The sequence below is a fragment of the Accipiter gentilis genome, chromosome 2 (genome assembly GCF_929443795.1).
Source record: "Accipiter gentilis chromosome 2, bAccGen1.1, whole genome shotgun sequence".
In the NCBI taxonomy this organism is placed as follows: domain Eukaryota; kingdom Metazoa; phylum Chordata; class Aves; order Accipitriformes; family Accipitridae; genus Astur; species Astur gentilis.
Window position 1 is genome coordinate 49,108,040 of NC_064881.1, and position 23,923 is coordinate 49,131,962.

General features: G+C 42.7%; 1 protein-coding gene across 1 annotated transcript in view; it reads right to left on the reverse strand.

The window, feature by feature from the left end:
• FAM135B (family with sequence similarity 135 member B) overlaps positions 1 to 17,877 on the reverse strand; it is a 217,560-nt gene extending 199,683 nt beyond the window's left edge. Inside the window, exon 1 of the mRNA XM_049819516.1 lies at positions 17,656 to 17,877. The gene's annotated coding sequence lies outside the window, so the exon portion shown is untranslated. The remainder of the gene's footprint in view (positions 1 to 17,655) is intronic.
• Positions 17,878 to 23,923: the final 6,046 nt, after the last annotated feature.

Below are 23,923 nucleotides of genomic sequence, written 5' to 3' on the forward strand. Positions count from 1 at the left end.
GTTTCTTATTTTCCCCATGTGAAATGTATTGTTGGCCCCATGCTAAACCTAACTGATGATTCTCCATCCACCTCTGTCTATCCACCTGCAGGACTGTATCCTGCTTTGTCTATCCTATGACATGCTGAAAGCAGCAAGCCAATATGCACACCTCAGAAGGCCAGATGACATCTCAAAAACCCAAACAAGATGTGCCCAAAAAGGTTATCTCCTGCATTATCTCCTCAGAAAAAGCAGAAAACACTGTAGCTGGTCTAGGCTAGGTGAGTTTGCCAAGATAAGCAGAACTAACTTCCTTAAGAGTACATTTGATGACAAAGAATAAGGCCTGTATCTTCTGAACCCTATGCCCGACCCTTCCCACCACTCTTGAATATTGCCATCTGTGAACACTAATCCTGTAAATCCTTCTGGCTGCTTTATCTTTCAAAAATGCAAATCACACAAACAGCCATTTTTAGTGGAACACGGCAAACTGATGCATGCTTTTATGACCCACAGGAACTTTCACCCATCAGTGGGGCAGTGTTTGCAGAAGATGTCCACACAGATGGTACTTCCCCCTGCGTCTCAGAAAGCAGCTACCGACCAAGGCTTAGCTTCACAGGGCTGGCAAACCTCTTCTGATCTAGTGCTGTAACAGCCAAACAGCAGTTAGGCTGAGCAGCAATACATGGAAGGGCAGGGTGTTTTGCTGCAGTGATGTGTACAAAATCATTTTCCCAGTTTCCTTCATTCTAGGTTGTCCTCGCTCAAAAAAAGCTGTAGAGTTTTGCTGCAAATCAAACACAACACACCCTAGCCTCTGCAAGATCTTGGGCGTAAGTGAGGGCCTTCTGATGTTAAGTTGACTAAATCTTAGGCTCAGACACAGGTTCAGAACTCACTTTTGCATCTGGAGTCTCCATCTGTAACAGGCCACGGATACAGATAGTTTCATCGTGTTGGTCTTAAACACTGAAACTTGAATGTCTTTTCTGATTTGACTCAAATGACAGTGCATTCCTATTGCAAATGTTGGTGTTCAAGGAGCTACATGCAAGTAGTCAGACCAAGGAGCAGAGCCTAAATCCTACATTTCATGCTCTAAAACACATAGCCTCACAGCCTGACCGATCCTCTGCTGATCTCCCACTTCCATCGTTCGGACGGGTTGCTTTCAAGGTGTGACTTAACTTAAAAGCTCAGGCTTTACTTCTTTGACAAGCACTTGGTTGACTCCATCTCCCTGCTGCAGAGCTGTCAGTCCAAACTCACCCCTGCTCATTTCCCAGGCCTGCTGATAGCTCTTTATTCATACCTTACCAGTACAAAGTACAAGGCCTATTCCCCTCCCACCCACTTATTTGCAATCAGCTGGTGCAACTATGACTCATCCACTTCTAATACAGACTTCAGAGACCCGTTCAAGGAGTTTATTAGCTGATCTCACAGTAGCTGTAGCCTTCATAATTAGCCGCAACCATTTAGAGGGGAATAATTTTAAAGATTGCCATTTTCTTTCTCTCCTTTCCCTGGGTTAAAAGAGGATGGGGTCCTTCCAGGAGACAGATGGCAGAGGAGATAAGAACATGGTCCTATGTGGGAAAACTGGTCACCTCCCCAGTACAGGGCGTCTGGATGGTTAGAGCTTTCTAGGAGAAGAAAGAGATGAGAAAGAAAGTCCTCTTCCTATGGAGAGATGCTCAGATTTTGGAGAAACAGAGATTGGTTATAGGTTGGAAGGAAAGGGAATGAAGGTATGGACAGGGAAGCCAGTGAATGAAAGAAAGAACATGGATGATCCAGCTTCTTTTACCAGAAAATACAGCAATCTCAAGCCCACCTAAGATGAAGGGGCTACAAATATCAGTAAAAATATGATATTTATTTCTACATCTCTTCAGTTGCTTTCAGGGACCTGTTCAATACTCAGAGCTAAACACAGTTCCATGATGCAGAACTTACGTTCTGCTTCCAGAGTCAGAGACACCAAGCCAGTTGAGGGAAGCAGTTGAGCGTCTCTTATGAGACAAAGAAGCACAAAGATAGGCCCACCTCAAGATCATCCTTCCCAAACTGGACAAAAGGGGCGATGAAAGAGATTTGAGGGAAAGGGAGAAGATACCTTCCAAAACCAGGGACAGGTCAGCACAGCTTTCTGTCTTGGCTAATGGGGAGAAAGACAAAAGGGAAAGCAAATACCTGGGAGCCGTGCCCCAGCAGTCAGCATGGGGGTTTGCTGGGCTTAACATTGAGATGAAACCGAAATGTGGCAGGTTCCCATGCAGGGACAACAGACATGAGGAGAGAAGAGCTGAGGGCAAGTCAGCAGGAGGCAACGGCCGGCACGTGTCCATGAAACAGGAGATGGACAGGCCAACCCTATTACGTGCTGAAGCACCACTGAAGTCAGGACCTTTTCCACTCAAGGAATTATGCCTGGGATGAATAGCATGAACCAGTAATGGCACAACACAATTGCAGGGAAGTGGTTATGAGACGATTTCCCTTGTTTCTGCAGCAATCTGTGGTATGGGGACATGGAGATAAAAATGGGTCCAAGCATTATGAGAGGTCCTTTATATTGAGAGCTATTTAACATAACTCTGCCCCCATCTTACATGTCTCTTAGGGGAGGTCATAGAAGATTCTGGCAAAGAGGGAAAGGAGAGGGCACAAGCTGTGAAGGGTGTTTCTAAGCTAGGAAAAAAAAAAAAAAAAAAAAGGGAAAAACGCCTACTGGAGCTTTGCTACCTTTAGCCTTCCTGTTTTATACGCACCATCATGAACACTGTGGGTTTTAACAACTGCCTTTTACAATCACAGCTACATGATAATGGCAAATATTAAATCCTACTATGGCACAATGGGGATTTTTCTTGAGAAAGACACTGAATGTTTTAATCTACTGTGGTAAAGTAGATGGGTCTCCTTTGAGCCCTGAAGAAGAGATTGCTAATAATCAATTTATTATAGGGCAACTTCACCATGCACTTGGAAGAGGAAAAAAATGTTTTCAGTTTTGTGTTCTGCTGTCACAAGTGTCTTATTTCTCTGTGTATATACTAAGCCCCAGCATTCTGCAGTACCTTTATATTTCCTCCCCTCCATTTTCGGTAGAGAGCTCAGTATTCTCTTTTTTATACATTGAACAAATGGAATTTTCACCTTTACAGAATAAAATTTGAAAAAAAATTAACAGGTTTTTTGGTTTTGTTTTGTTTTTTTTTTTTTAAAAAATCTTGCATAACACAGTATGCAGCACCAAAACAAGGCTTTCTTGAATGCTTTTGGCAAGGAAGGCACTGTGACATTTAAAAAGCAAAGCAAAATACAGATAGCATTCTATGTACTAAAGTCTAGTGTTATGTGCACTATGACCTAACAATTTTAGCCCTGAAAAAAAAAACCAACTCAACCTACAAACTTCTCCACATATGGATAGCAGTCAATGATCCAAGAAAAAGATGTTGGAGTTCACCTTTTGACTTCAGAATACTGGAGACAAACACGGCACACAGATAGACAATAGCAAGACCAATGTCAGAAGTTTCAATGAAAAGTAAAATAAAACATCCTGAAATGAAAAATTAGATAAACTGTATCTATGAGACAAACTGCAAGATACAGACTGGGTGTGCAGTCTGTGAGATGGGTCGGAAATTGGCTAACAGGCCACACTCAGAGGGTGGTGATCAACATTTTTGGTAAAAGGCTGCAAGCCTGAGTAAATGTCACAAACTACCTTGCTGATCTTAAAACCAGGAGTGAAATCCCTTCCCCATCCAAGGAGAAGTTTTTCCATTAACTTCATAGGAGCTGAGAACATCAGTACCTGGCCCTTCAGCTAAGGGATTTTCTACATTCACAGCTGAAATAACATACTCATTCTACTCAAATCCAAAGCACAGAAAAGTATTCATATCACTAATAATTCTGGTCACCGGCTTCTGAAACCTTCTACTTATGATGTGGACTCCACAGGAGTCAACGACCAGATTACAACGCACCATTTTAGGAGATGCCATGCCATGCTTCTGCTAAGACACTGTAATGTTTTGGAGAGCACACCCATGGGACCTATAGCAAGCAATTTCCTGACTGTGAGTGGGTGGGAATTTGTGTTCAGACTCAAAATGAAAACTCTCCATTTCCCATGAAATAGCATTTTTTTTGACAGAAATAAAAATATTTTGATGGATCTGAAACACTGTGTTTCAGTGAATCAGTACATTTCATTTTGAGGTTTTGGGGTTTTAAAAATCTATATAGCTTTTTTTTTTTTTTCCCTAAAACAATTGTAATTTGAAATTAAAAAAAAAAAGGCATTTCAAAACAAAACAAACCCTGAACTTTCCAATAGGATTACAGAACACTTAATTTCCAGCTATTTCCCCAAACAAATTTTAGAAGATCAATTCTTCCCACAGGTTGATATTAATTTAAGTGAAAACATTTTTTAATTGACAAATACTTCACTGCAGGGAAAAAAACAAAACCAAAAAAACACAACACATACCCGCCCCCCCACGATTAATTCTTATATTCAGAAATAATCTTCAACCCAGTTCTTATGCACCAAATACTCTATTTACTCACAAAGGATTTTATTTCCCGAGATAACCATACATGTAGACAGGTTTTCCGAAGGATCTCCCCTCAAGTGGTGAGAATTTATTTAGAACTCAGCAAGGGCTATGAATCATTCAAGTTACTTCTTTCCATTGTATATTACTTTGTATCCATCAAAAGATAATTTCATCTTCCTTCCTACAGCTCTGTTAAGTTTCCACAAGTCTCACCTAAGTGTAATAATTCTGCATTTTCTACCACTTTTATTACACAGTCGATCATTAAATCAATGATATGGAAAAAATCCTATGTATTCGACACTGATTTGGGGCTTACAGTAGATTTGCTGAGACTTGACAAAGATTCATAAACAAAACAAGGTAAATATTGTTCTTAAAAGGCAGGAGTTTGTATTCTTTCTCAGCAGTTCCATTGCTCCAGACTGGAAGAGACAACATTTTTAAATGAATAGTTGAGGTTCCTGGTGACAGCCCACCCTCTTGACCTGCAGATCCTACCAGAGCAGTCAAGTGAACAGCAGTTGTGCAAGGTCACGTACTACATTGCACAACAGTGGAGAGAGAAGAAAACAAGCATTTAAGTCGTCTTCTCAACATATTGTCAGCAGTGTCCAAGAGGACACAGGAATGACAATTTCTGGAATAAGTTTCCAAAATGCAGCATGGTCTACAGAGGGGAAGAACTGGATGATAAGTGCTCTTTGTCCCATCAAATCCCCTAACAGCATCGGCGCAGTCACGCAGCAGGACTGTCTATTCTTAGGCTGGAGAAGGGCCACAACTTTCGCCAGCAGCTAGAGCCACTGGTGGCAGCATCTGCAGCAGCAAAGTATCTCGGCGTCCGTCCTGCACCGCCAGCCACAGTCGGTGAGGGCACTGCAGGTTGGACCAGCACGGCACATCCCCCAGCCGGAGAGCAGTTGCCACGAGAGGTGGTGGCACGCAAAGTGTGGCACTGGGCACCGTGGGACCTGGAGCCAGAGGCACATTGACTAATCCAGGTTGACCAGTCTGTGCATGGGGTGGGGGAAGACAGGCATGGCTCTGGGGCTTAGTTTACTGTCTGGATTTTTCAATTTCTCCTCAATTCTACACACCTCAGGCTGTAGGTATTTGTCTGGCATCATACTGCTGCTCTCCTTGACTTTAACCAGTCAGAAAGACTTGCTGTGGATGAGCCAGGAAAAATCTACAACCACATTAGAAGTTTAGGCTCTAGACTAACAAAAGGCAAAGTCCAGGTGGGAGTCCTGAAGAAGGCAATGAGGCCCAAGCCTCAGCATGTCTTATTGTCACTCTGATAGCAGTTGTAGGAACAAGGCCTTAAGGTGCAATTCTTTTCACAAGGTTGTTGATTAGCTCACTACCAGACATACTTCATCCCTTTGGGAATCAGCTTCTAACCCTCTTCTCTCCCCACACAGAAAAAGCTATTAAGGTACAAATAAGATATTCACAACTAAAAGTGTTGTCTGCAAAGAACTGCTGGTGAATAATGGAAATTTCCTCTACCAAAATGTCTTTTTTTTTTTTCCTTTTAATGTGCAGCCGTAACATCTGCAAATACCAGAAGCATGCGTATTTCTTTAAGAGAAGCTGTGTCTTCCCATAAATGCACCCACACAAAGCACTAAATTAATTCTCCAAACAAAGGGTACTGCACATCTGAACCACTGCAGAGGTGTGCTTAAGCTATCTCTGAAAAAGCTCTCTCACGGGCAAGGAAAGGATGCTGTTCTGCTTGGGCTAAAGCACCCTACCAAACAGCTGTGGGTCCCAGTGATGTCCCTGGTGCAGCTGGGCACCAGGCTAAGGCAGTTATAGTGCCTCAGTTATCCAAGCCGGCTCGTGGGTTTTGCATCCTCAAAGCTCAAATGCAGTTTCCAAACATACTACATTTTCGCCAAATATGCCATTTATTCCCTGACTATATCTTACGACTAAAATCCTTCAGTATAAGTAATGTGAAGCAATGCTAGGGGCTGTTTCGCCATTCCTTCGCTGCGGTAGTGCAGCAACCAGCCAGGAGTCCGAAGTGGGACATCATACAGAGGAACACGATGGCAGATCAGAGGAAAGGTGGTCTTGCCGTGCCAAATATCAGAACAGACTGGAAACCTGAATAACAAAGGCAGGGGGCCTGCATATGATCCTTCATGCAAAATATATCACTATGCCACACATCCCAGGTAAGTGTGGCATACTTACAAACAAGTGACAGTGGTGCCTAGAGTGGAGGGATAAGGCTCAGGATGTCCATGCTCTGTTCCATACTTTGACAGTAAATAAGATTGTATACACTTGGTAAAATGACAGACACTTACAGCGTAAATGGCTGTTCCTCCACTATTTGTCCAGGTTCCTGTTTAGACAGTGGAGACAAAGTTTGAGCATGATCTTTCTATCCTAAGAGCATGATCTTTCTATCCTAAAATAGGCGTTTTAAAAAAGTTGTCTGTGTAGTGCCTTAGAAATATCTGTTTCTCTGCCCTGTCTGCAAAAAGAAAGCTGGTGGCTACTTTGGATGAAGTTGACTCCACTGCAGATAACTAAAGTAAAGCAAATTAAATTCCACCCATGACCAGGATTTCATATAAAATGCAGATACTTATGGGCCTGATCTTCCCGTACATGAACTAGCAACAACATTTCTGCATGGAGGTCCTTGCACAAAAAGGTGAAGGGGGATGAGCAGACTTCATTGTAGTTCAAAGAGCTCCCAGATTGTGTGACTCGTCCCCAAAATCAAGGGTGGGCAGGGAGGGGCATGGTATTCATCCTCTCTCCAGTGGTCTGGCTGCACAAACTAATGTCTCACAGGATGAGCTGGAGCCAATATCCCTCCAATTTTGTACCCATGCAACCATTAGAGGAAATATCTTCACCCAATGCAAATCTATACTCGAGAGCAGGAGTAAATGGAGCTGCATTGCCTCCAGACAGTTTAACACCAAAGGTGGCATAAAGGCAGAAAAGAGGACTGCTGACAACAAGACCATTATCCCTATCACAAATGCACCATGGCTGAATAACCATCTCTATTTATAAAATGTATTTGACTGGAAACTACTCCTAATCAAGATTCACTCCACCCCTCACACCGTACAGCTAGTGGTATATACCGATTTTAGATTGTGTGTCTGTCTTAAGACTAAGAAATACTCTTCTTTCTAGCCAGAATAGGCTACAGGGATTCTGTTGCCAACCATAACATATAAAAGAACCTATAAAATTACAGTCACACACTAAGGCATATGTCTCACATTTAACTTAATGTTTATCTTGTCAGGAAATCCAGCTAGACCATGCCAACATTTTGTTTCATTCATGCTGTCTTCAAAATCATCTGTTGTTGAGGGAGGAAAAGGAAGGGGAGAGAAAAGAAGATGCAAGAGAATTATCTAAATATTAAAAAAAGAGAACAAAATTCAAGTTAATCTCACAAATGAGGCTCAAAAATTAAATCATTTAACAAAAGCCTCCATCAGTAACATCATTCACGTTTACTCCTCTCCCGTGGATTAAAGTCATCATCCCCGATTTCATGTGGAAAATAAACGATGATTCTAAAATCTGCCCTTTGCACATCTACAATAGGAAGTGGACTCCTTGACTTCTGATAAGCCTTATTCTGGTGAAAGGTTTTGTGATTTTTGCTGCTGAGGAAGTCACCTTGACATGCTGTGGACCTGGTATTAGCCAGTCCTGAAGAACACACTAATGACAAAAATCAGTTGCAATGTAGACAGAAGAAAAACAGTGAAATGGCAGCTACTTCTTTCAAAATTATCTGAAATATCTGCATTTCCTTCACATTAAGAAAAGCATTTCCTTATGTAAAACACAGCTTACACAACTAAATAATTAATCATGATGAATTATTTAGAGAGATGTGGACCCAGTATGTTTACAAGTCCCAAGCTGTTTTACAAAAGAGGAAACACTTATATAATTGGTCCTCAAACTCTTTTTTAAATGTTCTTACAATGAGGGGGTTCTGATTATCAGTGGTACTGGTCCTGAAAGCAAAGCATTTATAAACTGAGCTTTTGGTAGGAAGATGGCATAAGAGAGAAATAACTAAGTAAGGTGATCTTTTCTTAGTAATTGTTGATTATTGCTGCTGAACAGATGATTCTTCCAAAAGTCATCCTTTGAGCCTCGAGTTATCTTAGGTATGGTAAAAGGTCTCCAAACTAGACGTAATTAAATCACTGACCTGAGGCATTATCTCCTGGAACAGTCATCTGCCACATACAGAAACAGGGCAAGCCAGACCCATTTCACTATAAACGTCAGCACTTTCCCCCTGGCAACCCGTATTCCCCAAGTCCCCAGAGGAAGCCATTTATGCCTAGGAATAAACCTGCCCTTGACAGCCCAAAGATGCTTTTGATAAGTTCATCGTCACCTCTGTCATGCTCTGCATGCCGCTCTCCTCTCAGAGTCTCTGCCAGCTTCCTCTGGGTATCTCCACGGTCAGAAGTCCTTATGGAAATGTTCTTTGCATGTGCTGTCAGATCTTCTCTCTCTCTCTTAAAACAATCTCCCTCTGAAGCTCCTGCTGACCCTAGTCCTGACAATTCAAAAGCTTTTACAGGCCACCCGCTTTTCATTATAGATGAGTAAAAAGCTGGTCTGGATAAAACTCTGAGAAAGCTGATGTAACCCCACAGATGACCCTGATTTGAGCAAGTTATTGGAACAGAGTTCCCTTCCAACCTGAATTATCATATGAACCTATCCTATGAACAAAAATGGCTTTTTGCTGTTCACTTCATCAAAGAGCAGTCCCAGAAAGAAGCTAAAGCTGGCTAAGAAGGAGAGGAAAGCACGCTTGTCATTCCTGGTGCTCCCTTTATCTAGAGTAACCTCAGCCCAGAGAAGTCCACACAAGAGGCACCTATTGCAAGAGAAATAACCTCTGTGCTTTGCCTGGCCTGTCCGCAGCTGATCCCCATGACTCCAAAGAGTCTCAGGTGCAACACAAGGGAGACTGATGTCCTCAGATTTACTGGTTGTAATATAGCACAGAAGGAAAAAGGGCAGAAGAAAAGTTCAGGTGCATTGAGGAAAGGGCTTACCTCTAGGTTAAATCTTTTAAAAACAGTTGTTAGCTACATTTCTTCATAAAATATACTGTCATTTTCTACCCTGAGGGAAGCACCTGTGCTTGTATGGCAAGCAGACACCTGACTTTGGGAGGGGAAGCAAGGCAGGAGTGCTGATGCAGGCACCTGTATCCCAGCCACAGTTGTCTCTGTATTTAAACCAGTGAAGGATTCCCACCATAGCCAGGGTTTTATTACACGTAATGCAGAAATTTCAAATTAGAGCATTCATCCCTTGCTTCTTGTCTTCACTCTTTTAGCAATATGTTGTGTTTATGTCCTTTATCCAGAGATCATGTCTCATCACTTGTGCCCAACACAGTCAGTTAACTCCCTCTTTTCCTTGAGAACCTTTCTTCATCTACAGTGTGTTCCTCATCTTTGATCTACCATCTGACAATGCAGCAGATACTCCATGTTGCGCTGCTGATTCTGCCATTAGATGTGTCCTAATTTAATCTAACTAACCTATTTGAAGGCCCCCCATCACCACCACATCTAGGCCACTCTTAGCTTATTGTCATGGAGACTTCAAAGTTCATAGCAGAAAAAAAAATATACAGGCTAAATCAAATTTCACCCTTGTAAAGCCTAAGTTGAGAGGTTGGGCATGCCCTGGGAGGCTGTAGAGAAAAATGGATAAATGTCTTTGAGCACAAACATCCCTCACACAGTGATAACTCCAAGGCTGATAATTCAGCAGGGATCTTGACATCTGCTGTTTATCCCCAAGCAGGAGCACGGAGCAGAGGAACAGAGCAGCCGTGGTTACATCCTTGTCCCTGCTGCAGGTCACTCCCACCTTGTCGGGTGCTACCAAGATCACATAGTCCCACCCTAGGACAAACTGGCTTCCCAAGACATCCTACATAGCCTCTTTCACCCTATATAGCCTGTTTATGGCTCTGGAGAATTATTAACTTGCCAAGGGTACTAATTAACTTTCTACAAGGAGCCTTGCACATCTGAGGTAGAGTTTGGCAGTCACAAACGCAGGTCACCACAGAGCACTGCTGATCTAGCAGCTGCTGAAAACAAAGGAAAGCCATTTCCCCCACCACCAGAGCCCAATGTGTGTTCAGCATGTGCTGCTGTAGGCAAGCGGGTTATGCTATTGTGTATTTTTAGTTCAACTAGCAGCGACTATTTCTGCATTCCAATTTCTGATGCTGAGTTATCCCACCTTCTGTTTCTCGATTAGGGTATTATTATTAGCTACACTAAACCGATGAGCTTCTCAGCACGGCAAGTTTAATAAAGCACTAATGTCACCCACTACCAACGCAAGTCACCTAAAGAAAACAAGGCCTAATTTACAGTGCTACCAAAAATCAGCAAGAGTCTGCCGATCATTCCTCACTAGTTTTTTTGATGGGTTTTTTTCCCCAACAATCTTTCTTCCTTCTGTAGACAAAAGAATTGATGCAATCCAAAACTTATTCCTTCCTTTCCCACCATAAAAGACAGAACATATCTAAGGGCTTTTCACATAACCTTCTGGAATTATTATTCCTCTCCATTTTTGGGCCAACCTGCAGTTGTTGACTTCTTGCAAAAAACAGCAGCCTCGCTGAAATAATATCTCTCTACCTTGTCACTCTTCTGCCTCTCAATGTCCCTGACTTTGCTGCTCGGTTCCCCACACAAAGACAAGGAACGTTCAGGTGGTTGTGACATCCCAGGCTAAAACAGTAGCATGACTTTGATCCATCTATGGCAGCCAACAAAAGCTTTTCCACCAACAGGCTTCAGGCTTCCACGCCTTTCTCAAAAACAATATCTTCACAGCCTTGTGCATTATCTTTCCTTCTGAAAAGACTTTTGTGCATGGGGCTGAATCCTGCTGTTTCTGAGGTCAGGAGCAAGCATCCTATAGCCTCCAGTGGTGAAAGGGCTGGGTGGCTGTAGAGCAAAGCACTCTAGAACATAACACAATGCAACTTTATTTTCTCTAACATCCACCCTGGCAAACCGTACCCTCACACAGCTCAGCTTAGACACAGCTGCAAAGGGAGAGGAAAACAGAGAGAAAACAATGAGGAGACATGGACAGAAAAGAGAAGTTTTCAGCTGAGACTTTAAACTAAGACAGTCAGGCAAAGAAAATAAATAGGGCTGTGCTGCTGCATGGTGTAGAATAGATTTATGCACCGTAGTGTACTCTGTAAGCGCCTGTAAGAAGAGTCACTTGCAGCAGCAGATGCTGCTCAGCTCTAATGAACTCCATCTGCCTTGTCCCACAGAGATCCTCATGTCTTAAGACGTGGGATAGTTGGGTCCTAATAGTACAGAAGAGCTGTGCAGATGTAAGCCACTACCTGCTGAACTCAGGTACTCAATCACACAGAGGGTGAACATTTGCTACAGGTATTGGCAGCTAGCAAGCCTGCATCATAGGCGCAAAACCTGTAGCTCAGAGTCTCAGTCCTCTGCAGAAGCCAAAATACCAGTAAGAACCCAAATTTTGTTAGATCACACAAATCCAGAAAAGTGGTATACAAAGGGCATGATCTTCCATAATCGTGTGTTGCCCCATGCTTCCCCACCACCTCTAAAACAAGTGGGAGACTTTCTTATGCAAACCAAATCATTTCAGCAGTTGTTTCATGCAGACATCCTCAAAATTGACACTCACAAGTCAATGGCCTATATGGCTAGACCATGAGGTTACACCATCTACAAGCATCATCTCCCCACAATAAGGTCAAGTCACAGCCACTGAGAAAAACAAGAGGCTATGGGTGGAAATGAGATAATATAATAGGGATGGACATTTTCATACTGAAACACCCCACTTGTAGAGGACTCAGTGGAGGAAAATACTGGTCCTTTTGCTCTGTTCTTTATAAAATCATTCTCAGAAAACTGGATTGCTTTTCCTACTGCCACAGTGGTTTTGCCAGTACGGGCTGACAAATTGACAGAGATACAAACAACGTTTCACTCAAGCCACATCCTCCATGTAAAACGCATGAGTTTTTGGGCCAAGAACCAGTAATGGAACACTGCTTTCTAGCCTCAGAAATAAATGCGATGTTAGCAGCATGTTAGGAACCAAAATTACATGGTAGAAGATGCTGGGAGAGCCAGATTCCTTCCCAGTCATGCAGATCTGGGTAGTAACACAACAGGAGAGATTTGTTTGCCCAACTAGCTGGACAAAGAAAGAGCCTGCTGCTCTCCAGGCTGCCAGATGGTGGCATTGGGGTCCTAATAGCACAAGTAGTCCCTATCAAGCCCAATTACATTAAGAAAGTCCCTCTTGTCATTGTGCTGCATGCTGTGAATCCTTAAAAGCCACACTGTTACCAGGAGGTCAGAATTTGAAATTTCCATGCAAGAGAGACAGACTCCCACTTGTTGTAGCACCACTGCTATGCATTTTCAATACAAGTCTGTCATATAATGAGTAATATCTGCAATTCCACCTTCAAAGTCCAATAGGATGCATAAGGTCTGACCTATCCATGACAACATCACATAGCCAAGAACAATAAGAACAAATGTAGATAAATATACCTGCTAGACACAGATGAGAAAGTACAAAAGCAAGGATTTGGTAAGTATATATACCAGCAGAAGGTCAAACTACTGCTTAAGCTGTCTTACACCTATAATCCTAAGAATGAGAAAACACAACAGGTATCAAGAACGTATCAGGATATTGCATCTACCTACAGTGCCTCACGTGCAGTAAGAGAACTAAACTTTGTGGATCCCTCTGTGTCTGCTGAAGACGAGCTTAGATATCTCTGTGGATGTCAGCAAAACCAGAATCTCTCTTTACCTGACCTAGCCATAAAAAAGGCTTACTTCAGTACTGAAACATAGCCACATCTGAGGTGTGAGGGCTCCAGACACAAAGAAAACACACCAAGGCATGTCTGAACCTGAGAGAGAAGCAGAAATGCCAAGAGATTCCTGGCAGATCTGTAGGAGGACCAGGGAGAGCACCCACACCCCCTCCAAGGGATTCTCTTTTGATCTGGGACAACAAATGGATGTCAGAAGCATCTCAGTGTAGGAAAGAAATAAATTCTCCCTTTTACACTTTGTTTGGATGCTCCGTCTGCTGCAGTGAAACTGGGAAGAAGTAAAACTGCTGAATAACAGAGCCCTTAAGATTGCAGGCACTAATTATAGGATTAGAGAGAGAATAAAATCATATCTTCTTGGATTTGGAAGATTTGGAAGAAGCCAACTTCTGACTCACTCGCCCAACAAGTTGAGATCAGGCATGTCATGGTGTTGACCTTCTGAAGAAGGACTCCAATGAGCCCAGCAGCCACAACTGCTCTGGGTAGTTTCAGTCCATTACCTCCTGGAACAGTGTTAGCGGAGGTCAGGCTGCATCGCAGGCCCTGGATTTTTTGCAGCATGTCAGCCATTGCCAGCATGCAAGGAAGGGAACCAGATACAGGGAAGATCAGAAGAAATACACACGAAGTGAGACACCTGCACTGCTCATGCTCTTAGACACACTTTTCTCAATGCTGTACTGCCGGGAAGCACAGACTCACAGTCTGTCTCACCAACTCGGGGGAAGGTTTTAATCCAGGAGCAAGGAAGCTGCTGGACCCCAGGGGATGCTGAGCAGAGAGACCAAGAGCTTCTACTACCTGAGCCAATGGACTAGAAAGGAATTATAAACTTTCCAAGTGCTAGTGAGGGTATCTGCTAGGTGGACACAAAAGTCCATCTTAAGTGGGCATGGGTATGATTTAGACTTGAGGAGAACCTGCCAACACCAGACTGATCCCTCAAGAAGATGAATATTGGCATTAAAAGGTTATTTCCTCATCAGGTAGGAATGGGCCACAACTCCTGCTGGTTTCAAGGCAGGATCTCACCCTCTCCTTACTCACCAGGAAAACTTTTATTTTCCATGGTTATGTGTCTGTCTCATTAAGCAGCAAATCTAGCCAATCACCATACAGTGTAAAGGGAAAAAATTACAACATTACAACGGGGAAAATCACAGAGTGTGATTATTGAATGGAGTAATAAATGGCAGTTTACACAAAGCCTCAGAATAAAATTAATAACATTGTTAAACTAAATGCAAGGTACAACATTCATCATCAAATCATCTCTTGCCTCAGGTTACTACAAAGTAGGATCTGGAAAACGGCAGCTTCCTTATTTAAAAAAAAAAAAAAAAAAAAAAAAAAGCCCCGGCTGCAGCATTTCAGAAATCCCTGTCTCAACCTGTTGGCAAATGCTGACTTTTGAAGAGCAACTATTGTATAAGTCTTCCTTTGTTCTGAGCTCCAAGAGACACAGTGGGTGACTAATGAAAATAAGAATCGGGATTTTAAAAGATGCTTAGTAATATCATTAGATAGAAAAATGGGTTTTTTTCCTTAGAGCAGTACTACAGAACAACACTAAGTGGGCATCAAGAGACCAGCTCTTAACAGCCATGCACAAAGCAAAAGAAAGGCGGTGTTCTCTTCCACTACTAAACAAATAAAATATAATAGAACAAGCCAGAAGGCAAAATGAAAAAAAAATCTCTCCTAAGCTTTGCAGTTTAAACGGGGGAAAGAGGTGCAAGGTTGGGTGTCACTGAGCATTAAAAATTGGTTATCTGAGGTGGGGAACATCCTTGCTGTTCACACTGTTATCAGACTCGGTGCCCTGACTTACCATAAACAGCCCTCCACAGAGAGCTCATGAAAACATCAACCTTCCCTGTCTTTCCCAGAGTAATTTCTAAGAGAAGTTTTGCAGCCCCGCAGGAATCAAAAGTCCATGTCTGAGTTCTGACTTCCCCATACCCATCCGCCCACAGCTAGCAGCAATGTAAGACTACATAAGAATATTTGCAAAGTGTTAATGTGTAAACCCCGAAGCCCTTTGACCTTCAGTCATTTGCTGGCGCTGCTGAGAGGATCGCTGCTCCATGCCTTACTGAGGTGCCCCTTGACTATGGATTTACATATCTGCAACACGTATAAACAGGATTTTGATTCTGCTACTGATATCTCAGTGTCAGAAGGACGATCAGGTTTGTGCTCTTTTTACAGGCATTTTTAGAGGCACTTTTTTTCCGTCTCTATTATTGCAAAGGAAAAGTTGCAAGATTTAAATATTCTCTAGTTTTGAAGTAGACATCAAATCTTACACAAAAATACACTGTGTAATGTGGCCAGGCTAGTCTAGTGTCCTGAGGACTGTAGCCCTACAGTGTCTCAGTTTAATTAACATAAGTATCCAAAATCATCCCCTTCAGTTAAACTTGGTGTCCATGAGCACTGTTATTAACGTGGATCAAACAGCTCCTTGTAGAGAAGACCTGTTGTGATGATAAGGTCAGGTTCCTAAAGAAATTATTTTGCAAATCAAAGCACTGATTCCAAATACTTGTCTGTGTTTTCTTTTTCTATTCCTCATCCTAAATTCCCTTGGCATGGGACATAATTCCCAGGTAATTTTTTACAACATTTCAGCATAAGAACTGGGCATGAGGTCCTGCCTTACCCAAATTCCTTGTTTTCCTGTAGCTTGCAGAAGGAGGATGCTTATAATCAGAAAGAAAAGGTGGGCCCAATTCTGCTTTCTGTTCTATACCTATAATGTCAAATTATCTTCCAGTTCCTGCTGATTTTACAGGGATCTGCAGACAAGTAGAAAAACACAGGACTGGGACCAAAAAGCCCTGTGATTTTCAAATCAGGTTTAACATGAAAGACAGGTGCCTTTTGCCTTTACTATACTACTTGGTATCAGGTCATATCCAGACTGTCCCCACAGTATAAATAAGAAGCAGAATTATAGCTGTATCATATTATGGGACAGGCTCAAAAGCCTTCTTTTAAAATGTTTATCATAATTAAAGCCAGCGGCATTTCCAGCCACACAGACAGGGATGATTTGGGGAAGACAGGGGAAGATCAGGACACCAGACAGGGAGAAAAGGGGTTTAGAGAAGGAGATAGAGACAGCAGCAGCAGCTCTCTTTTCCCTTACTGCTGACAAAATAAATAAATAAATAAATAAATAAAAATAGTTACGTGGAAGTGGAAAGAGCTCTCTGCAGTCATTACACAGCAAACACTTACCGCTTGGCTTAAACTTACTTCTTATTTTCTCCCCCTTTGTGCTCCTCAGACAAGTATACACTCATCCACAGATATTTGCCTGCACAAGGACAGTCCACAGCTTTGGATCTCTTCTGTTTTTAAAATGACAAGGACTGTCCCCATATGCCTTTGGATTAGAGCTGTTCTTCCTACCTTTTTAAATGTACCCAGTACATGCTTTCTCACACACAGATCAAGTGAGCATCTCTTACTGCCCGGCCATCACACCCACAGCTTTAAGAAGAATTTTTTTTTTTTTTTTTTCTTAGAAGGTGTAAAGGTGTAAGAGCAGTATTTTTACAAATACACATATACATATATTCACAGGCATGATTGTATTTCTATTGCAATGATTTAGTCTGGCTTTAAAGCACTTAAGGTAAATGTGCCAGTTGTGGACCACAGTGAGGTTTCTAGTCTTGGCTATTCATACACCTCTCTGGTTTACAGCTCTCTGCTGAATATGATGAGAGAGATTTATTTGTGGAGTGGGCTGAGACAGAAGTGCACTGTCGCATGATTATTTTTTTTTTTTTAAGGGTTATTAATTACCATGTCAACCTTTGCTCTACTGCTGCTGTCCACTTTTATTTTGGAAGCACAGCTGTTCAACACCGATCACGTTGGGTTCCCCGATCACCCCGTTTTCTACCAACCTTTCGGAATATTATTATTCCCTATGTATCTGGGTGGAGGAGAGGGAGAGGGACAGTATGGCAGAGACGAGAAACATGAGCCGGAAAACAAGCTTGCCTTGAATTGTCATCACACCGCCGATGGAAGGAGCGAGCCAGAAAACTAGCAACAAACACTCGCACGCAAACACACGCCAGGCACACACCACATCGATCGCGGGGAGTTTGCGAGCAGCCCCGCAGCTCTTACCTGGGTTGTCTGGGATCCCTCTGCAGTGCACCTCCCTCAGCTCCCTCTCTCTGATTTTTTCCCCCCGTGGGAAGCAGCGGGGCCGGGGTCGCTGCTGTGCCTGGGTGACGGTGCAGGTAGGGGACGGGCAGGCAGCTGGCTGCAGCTTCAGCTGCCGGGCTCTGGCTCCTGCCAGGGCTGCTGCTGCTGCTGCTGCTGCTCCTGACGATGCTGAGGAGGAGGAGGAGAGCCCGAGTGAGGAGGAGGAGGAGGAGGATGCTGGCGGTGATGCTGTTGCTATGGTTACCCAACTCAGCGGCGGGTAGCGGCACCGCTCAGCGCAACAGCTGCCCCAGCACCCAAATCTCCTCGACACCCGTCACGGCCAAATGGTCTTCGGTGGACGGGCATGGGGATTTGACGCCGGAGTCTTTCCAGAGGGACAGGGACGGAGGGGAGGATGGAGGTCACTTCCTTGGCGCGGCGTCGGGGCTCCGGGAAAACAGATGGAGCGACGCATCCGAAATGTTTGCGGGCTACGCTGGTGGGTAAAGGGCTCGCCGCCCTGCAAAGGTCAAACGCCAGCCTCCAGGAGGCCAGAGTCTCATTTTTTAGGGATGCCTTGCGTTTTCATAAGGAAGTGAACAAAACAGCAAGGCTGAGGAGGGGAATCATTTTCAAAGTTCCTGTTTTGATGCAATTTTAAACTTTTTCTCTTTTAAACTGAAGGTCAGTCCTCTTTCTTTAAAATAGGGCTTGAAAGTGGGATTTTACTGTCTTCTTGTGTAAAGGGGGGTTTTGCACAGAGAAAACCCCTTATAAGCGAGTTCCTTGTGAGAGAGAGAACTACCTCTTACCACAAAACAGTGGGGAAAAAACCTTTCAGAAAGCAACCCTCTTACACAGCCCAGGACACTAATACTTTCATGCTTAATTGCATGAAGCAAGCAAGCTGAAATTTCCCTTTCTCTAGGGATCTGAAAATAAGAAAGGAAAGAGACCTCAGGTGGATGGACTGCCACATGATCAAAATGCGGAATCCTAACTGAGAGAGACACGTGAAATCAAGGCATTCAGTTGCCATTTATCTATCAAATACATATGTCATGAGGCTCTCATTTTGCACTGGAACATCACAAGACACGGCAAGGTCACAACAATCAAATGTCACTTCCATCCAAAAACGTCAGTGCAGAGCTGCGTAACGCTCATAAGCCATGACAGTTCTTTCAAGAGCTGGTACTGTTTGCAGGACATTGTGAAACCCTGTTTAAAACCTACCGAAAAAGAAAAATCACTAGTTAAAACTTTCTAAAGGGATTTGCTTCCTACTGCCAGAGCTCTGCTTGCAGCCTGGATGCTGCAGATGATATGAAACTATGAGCTTGAGGCACCAAGAAGAGGCACTAGGTGGTGTTTCCTATTAAAGTATCAGACCTGGAGAAATAGCTGTAAGAGGTGTGCTGGCGGCACCTCTTCTCAAGGTGTTCTAGAAGACAGTGTCTCCACACCATGTTCATTTGCAGAGTCATAATGTGGTTCATATAAAGGCATTTTCTGTATATGTTATTACCATAGGAGAACCTGGAACCACCCAACTGAGAAGCAAATTGTGCCAGCCAGCATACACTGTCAGACTTCCTTGGAATAGCTTCCCATTTCCCAGCCTCCATGCATCATATAAAACTAGTCATCATATAAACCATTCCCCCTATAGACTTTTTAATTAATATCCTATTAGGCAACAATTCTGATGTCCGCTCAGAGACTATATGGAATAGTTGATTCAAAGGGCCCTTCTACTGCTCAAAAAAGAAATAAGAAACATGTTATTTATTTTAGTCTTTAAAAATGTCATGCATGTAAAATTAGACAGTAGTCTGAACCCTTTCTCAAGAGCTAAAAAAATAATATTTGGTGCATGTGTGGACTATATATTCCCTACTGTAATTTTGGGTGCAGGGGGAGACAATGTTATCGCAGTAATGATTGTAAGCAAATCCAAATCACCCACTCCATAACTAACTAGTGGACAGCAAAACCCATGGTTATTCTGAATAGATCACTGAAACCACAAACAGATTTTATTTCTGCTAAATCAGGGAGCATACTGCAAAATGTATCTGCTGAGGTATGTGTAATCAGCTTGCAAGCTTATATTTTCCAAGTTTGCTTATTAGGGCTTTTTTTTTGAGAGCTGCATCTCTGATTTCAATAAAACACATCAGAATAGCAGAAGATAGTTGGTCCTTTTGGCTTCAGGTGCTTTGGCTCAGCATAGCTGTATTACACCACTGAGGATCTGCCCACCTTAATTCTCTTGTTGGTGCTAATCTGCAACATTGAGGAAAATTCCACCCCTAAGGACATGCAGAACCAACTAAAACCAATGGCTCTTATACCTCAGCGTCTGGACCCTGCAGTGTGCACATCTTCAGCTGTGCCAAGGGAGTACAAAGTGGATATAAAGCTCTAACAAAACAAAAAAACCCAACCAAACAAAAGAAAAGGTGAACAAATTTCATTTGACCTCAGTCACGCAAGGAGGTCCTGCATGGTGGGATCAATGACTTTCACCAGTTCACTAGGGAAATAAGTCATGTTACAATATGTAAAGCATGCTGATTTCATAAGTAGATATGATCATATTTGGCAGAGCCTAGAGGAAAGGCTGAATTTTTAGTCATAGTTTTCATTTTTAAGGGTAGAGCCTATGTCACATCTTCCAGCCCTGCTTAGGAATTACAGATCTGTTAGGACATCTCAGATGGTACTAGACACCTATGTTTATGCACCTTGGTCATGTCTAGATTATTTTCTTGCTTTAAATACTGAAGAAGGGTAAATCAACTTAGCCTAACACAGACTTCTGAAACAAATCAGTTAAATTTTCCCTTGTCTCTCCTTTTCTCTCTCCTGTTGTTAGGAAGACACCAAGGCTGACTAACTTACCTGTACTTATCTACAACACTTGAGGTAAAGGCAAATCCTACCCCTAACTCTTCTTTGGAAGAGCTATCCCACCAAATTAGATATCTGAGCTCTGATGCCTGTCAACAAACGTTAAAACCAAAACATACCTTTTGGAAATGCCTTCTTACCCGCCACCTTAACCCCACAGGAGCCTGAGGTTTCATCAGTGAAGATACCTGTGTGCCTAGCTGCTGAATATTCCCAGACCGGCTGAAATCTCAACACCACAGAGATCCTTGGGCATACTTGGTGTCCCAGAGCCCAGCATAGGCAGCAAATGCCATATTCTAGATTCTTTGCGTCAAGCCTTTGGGTTATTTAATAATAACTTGGAGCAGATATTCCCATTAGGTAGCAGGATACCTAATAGATGTTCAGTGGAGCAGTCCAACCTGCAGGGCCCACGTTGGGCTGGGAATAAGTTCTACAGGCTGTAGACTCCTTTTCAGTCTGCTACTCTACACTACTTGAGTCAGTCTACCAACTCTGCTAAAAGCAGGATAAAAAAAAAAAAAAAAAAAAAAGTATTAAATTAATTGAAATAAGCTCAGAACTGCAAAATTCCCCAGGTATCTGAATCTCAGCACATAAAACCTTACACAATCAGGCACAAGCATGTGAGTTAAACACACGAACAGGACAAGGAAGCAAGTGTGTCTCTGGCAAGCTGTCTCATGTTGCAGGGAAAGACCACAACACTAAGCTTCCACCTGGAGCACCCAATGAGTGGTCGCAGACAGAGACCACATCCTGGCTGCAACAGCTTTCTTCAAGCTCTGAGACACAGCCTGCAGCACAAAAACCCTCTGACAGTGCAATGTGGATGTGTAACGTCAACACCACAGCTGGGGAGCAGAAGGTAGGGCCAAATGCAAGCTTCAGGCTAGCAGTAGGAGACTCAACAGCTCTGTAGTTAATGGACAGAGAAAGTTAAGCTTCTCTTTTGATTAACTAACTGAGATGCTGAATTTACCTCTTGGTTGCGATGCAGTTTCCAGGGACTGTTTCTTTCTACTCTTTATAATTTCAGGAAAAGGTAAAGTCCAAAGGGAAAGCACCTGGCCCACAAGAACAGAAAGCACTTTCAGTCTTAGGGCTTTGGTTTCTTCCGGATCCTCTATACACTCTAGGAGCGTTCACATGGCAAGACCCTTTTAGGAAGCATTGCACCATATTGCTATAACAGGATTTGAAACACCCTCTGATGCAAAAAGTGACACAGTCTCACATAATCCAGTTTCACGCTATGCAACAAAGGAGCAGTTAAGCAAAGGAAGAAGGAGAAAAACAGGACAGGGGATCAGAAGATGCCTTTCATGCAGCTATTTGATAAAATATGTCCAGAATGGTTAACTAAAATATATCTGTATTTATTTTGATGTAGCTGGTGACAGTCAGAGCTCTATCATTCATGCCCCATCATTGGAAGTGTTCGGTCAGGTTGGACGGGGCTTTGGGCAACTTGATCTAGGGAAAGATATCCCTGCCCATGGCAGGGGCATTGAACTAGATGATCTGTAAAGATACCTTCAAACACAAACCATTTTATGATTCTAAAAAATATAACAGATTCTTGGGAAGTACCACAGTATAAAGGTGTTTTTAAAATAATGCAGCATTTAAAATCATGCAGCATTTTCATGTATCATACAGGGAAATTAAAGGTAAAGACTACAGCACTAGAAAAAGAATAATCCCTCACAGTATAAAGTATAATTTATTATTTGTATTTCACACAAAAACCACTTAGTATAATATCATAAAGACTTGGCTTGCTTTAATAGTTGTATCCAAGAAAAGCTTCAAGGGCATAAGCTTATACTTCTCCTTAGAAGTCCTTACACTTATCCCATCCTCAAGCCACAGACTCCTCATTCAGCTGCTATCCATTTAATATTTTGTTTCATTCTGCCATTCAATTTGTAGTTCAGCATCTTACTTGTTACAGACAACCAGCCAGGTAAAAAGCCTTGCTTTAAGTATGAAAAAGCTACATTTACGCACCAGTGCTTCCCTTACCTGGAAGGGAGTTGGAAATCTCAGGATACGGTCTTCTTATTCATGATTCTGGAAGATTGCATCCTAGATAGAAAACCCAGAATAAATAAACTAAGCATATTTCAAATGCTTAACATGATACAAACATCTGATAGGACTTGAAGGAACTATAGCAGCATTAGGAGATCAAAAACAATTTCCAAAGTGTCTTTGTGTACCATAGACCAAAGTTCTGGAAAATAACTCATCTGCTGAGAGTGAACTATAGGAATGAGGGATAAACACATTTTGGATATCTTTAAAGAGGGACCAATATTGGACATCTGCTTAAGCACATCTTTCTAGGGTTCTCTGCAAAACGCAGTTATTTGGTTTAGAGGTATGTTTCTTATCTTGCCAATGGCTGAAGAAAAAAATGAACCCAAGCATGCAAGATTATCATCCTCCATCCTCAGCTTTATGCCCATGGCAGGGGAGGAGGATTTTGTGAATAACCCTCACTTCCCTCACTACTGCAGTACCTCACAGAATCACAATCAATCATTTTTTTTCTAAACACCCCTATGGAAAAAGGGCTGTCATCACCATTTATTTTGTGTATGGAAAACAAGGCATGGACTTTCTCAGGGGCATCCACACAAGCAGTTGAGACTTTCTGAAGGTTAACGCTGAACTCTCTGAACATTGGAACAGGTTGCCCAGACATCTTGTAGAGTCTCCATCACTGGATATATTCAAAACTGGATTGAACATTGTCCTGGGCAACCTGCTGTAGCTGATCCTGCTTTGAGCAGGGCTATGGAAAATGTGATCTCAAGAGATACCTTCCCACATCAACAATTCTGTGAAATCATGAACGAGTCCTATACCCCACTGCTCCCAGCATGCATTCTGCAAATTCCTGATCTCTGCTCCCTTAGTTCACCCACTGCTAACCTCTCCCTTAGTTTTACACATAACCTCATTTTTCCTCCACACACACATATTGCCATACACATATAGTCACACCTGACACACAATCATTCCAGTCAGCCTACGATATCCTAAACCCAAATCACTTGGTCTCTTCCTAGGTCTTGTTACGTCCTAGACCTCCCTCTGCCAATGTTGTGTGGTAAATCATAAGGGCAAGTTCCTCCACCATTTCCCTTGGGCACAGTGCAGGCAGCCTTCTTCCCACCTTGGGTGTCCCACCTCCTACCTTATGTCCCACCTTAGATCTGGTCTAATCTATATCATCCCAGAAAAAGGAAGATAAGTTCCAGAGAAATTCTTGTTTGACACAGACTGGAAAACATCCAGTGCAGTCAACATACCA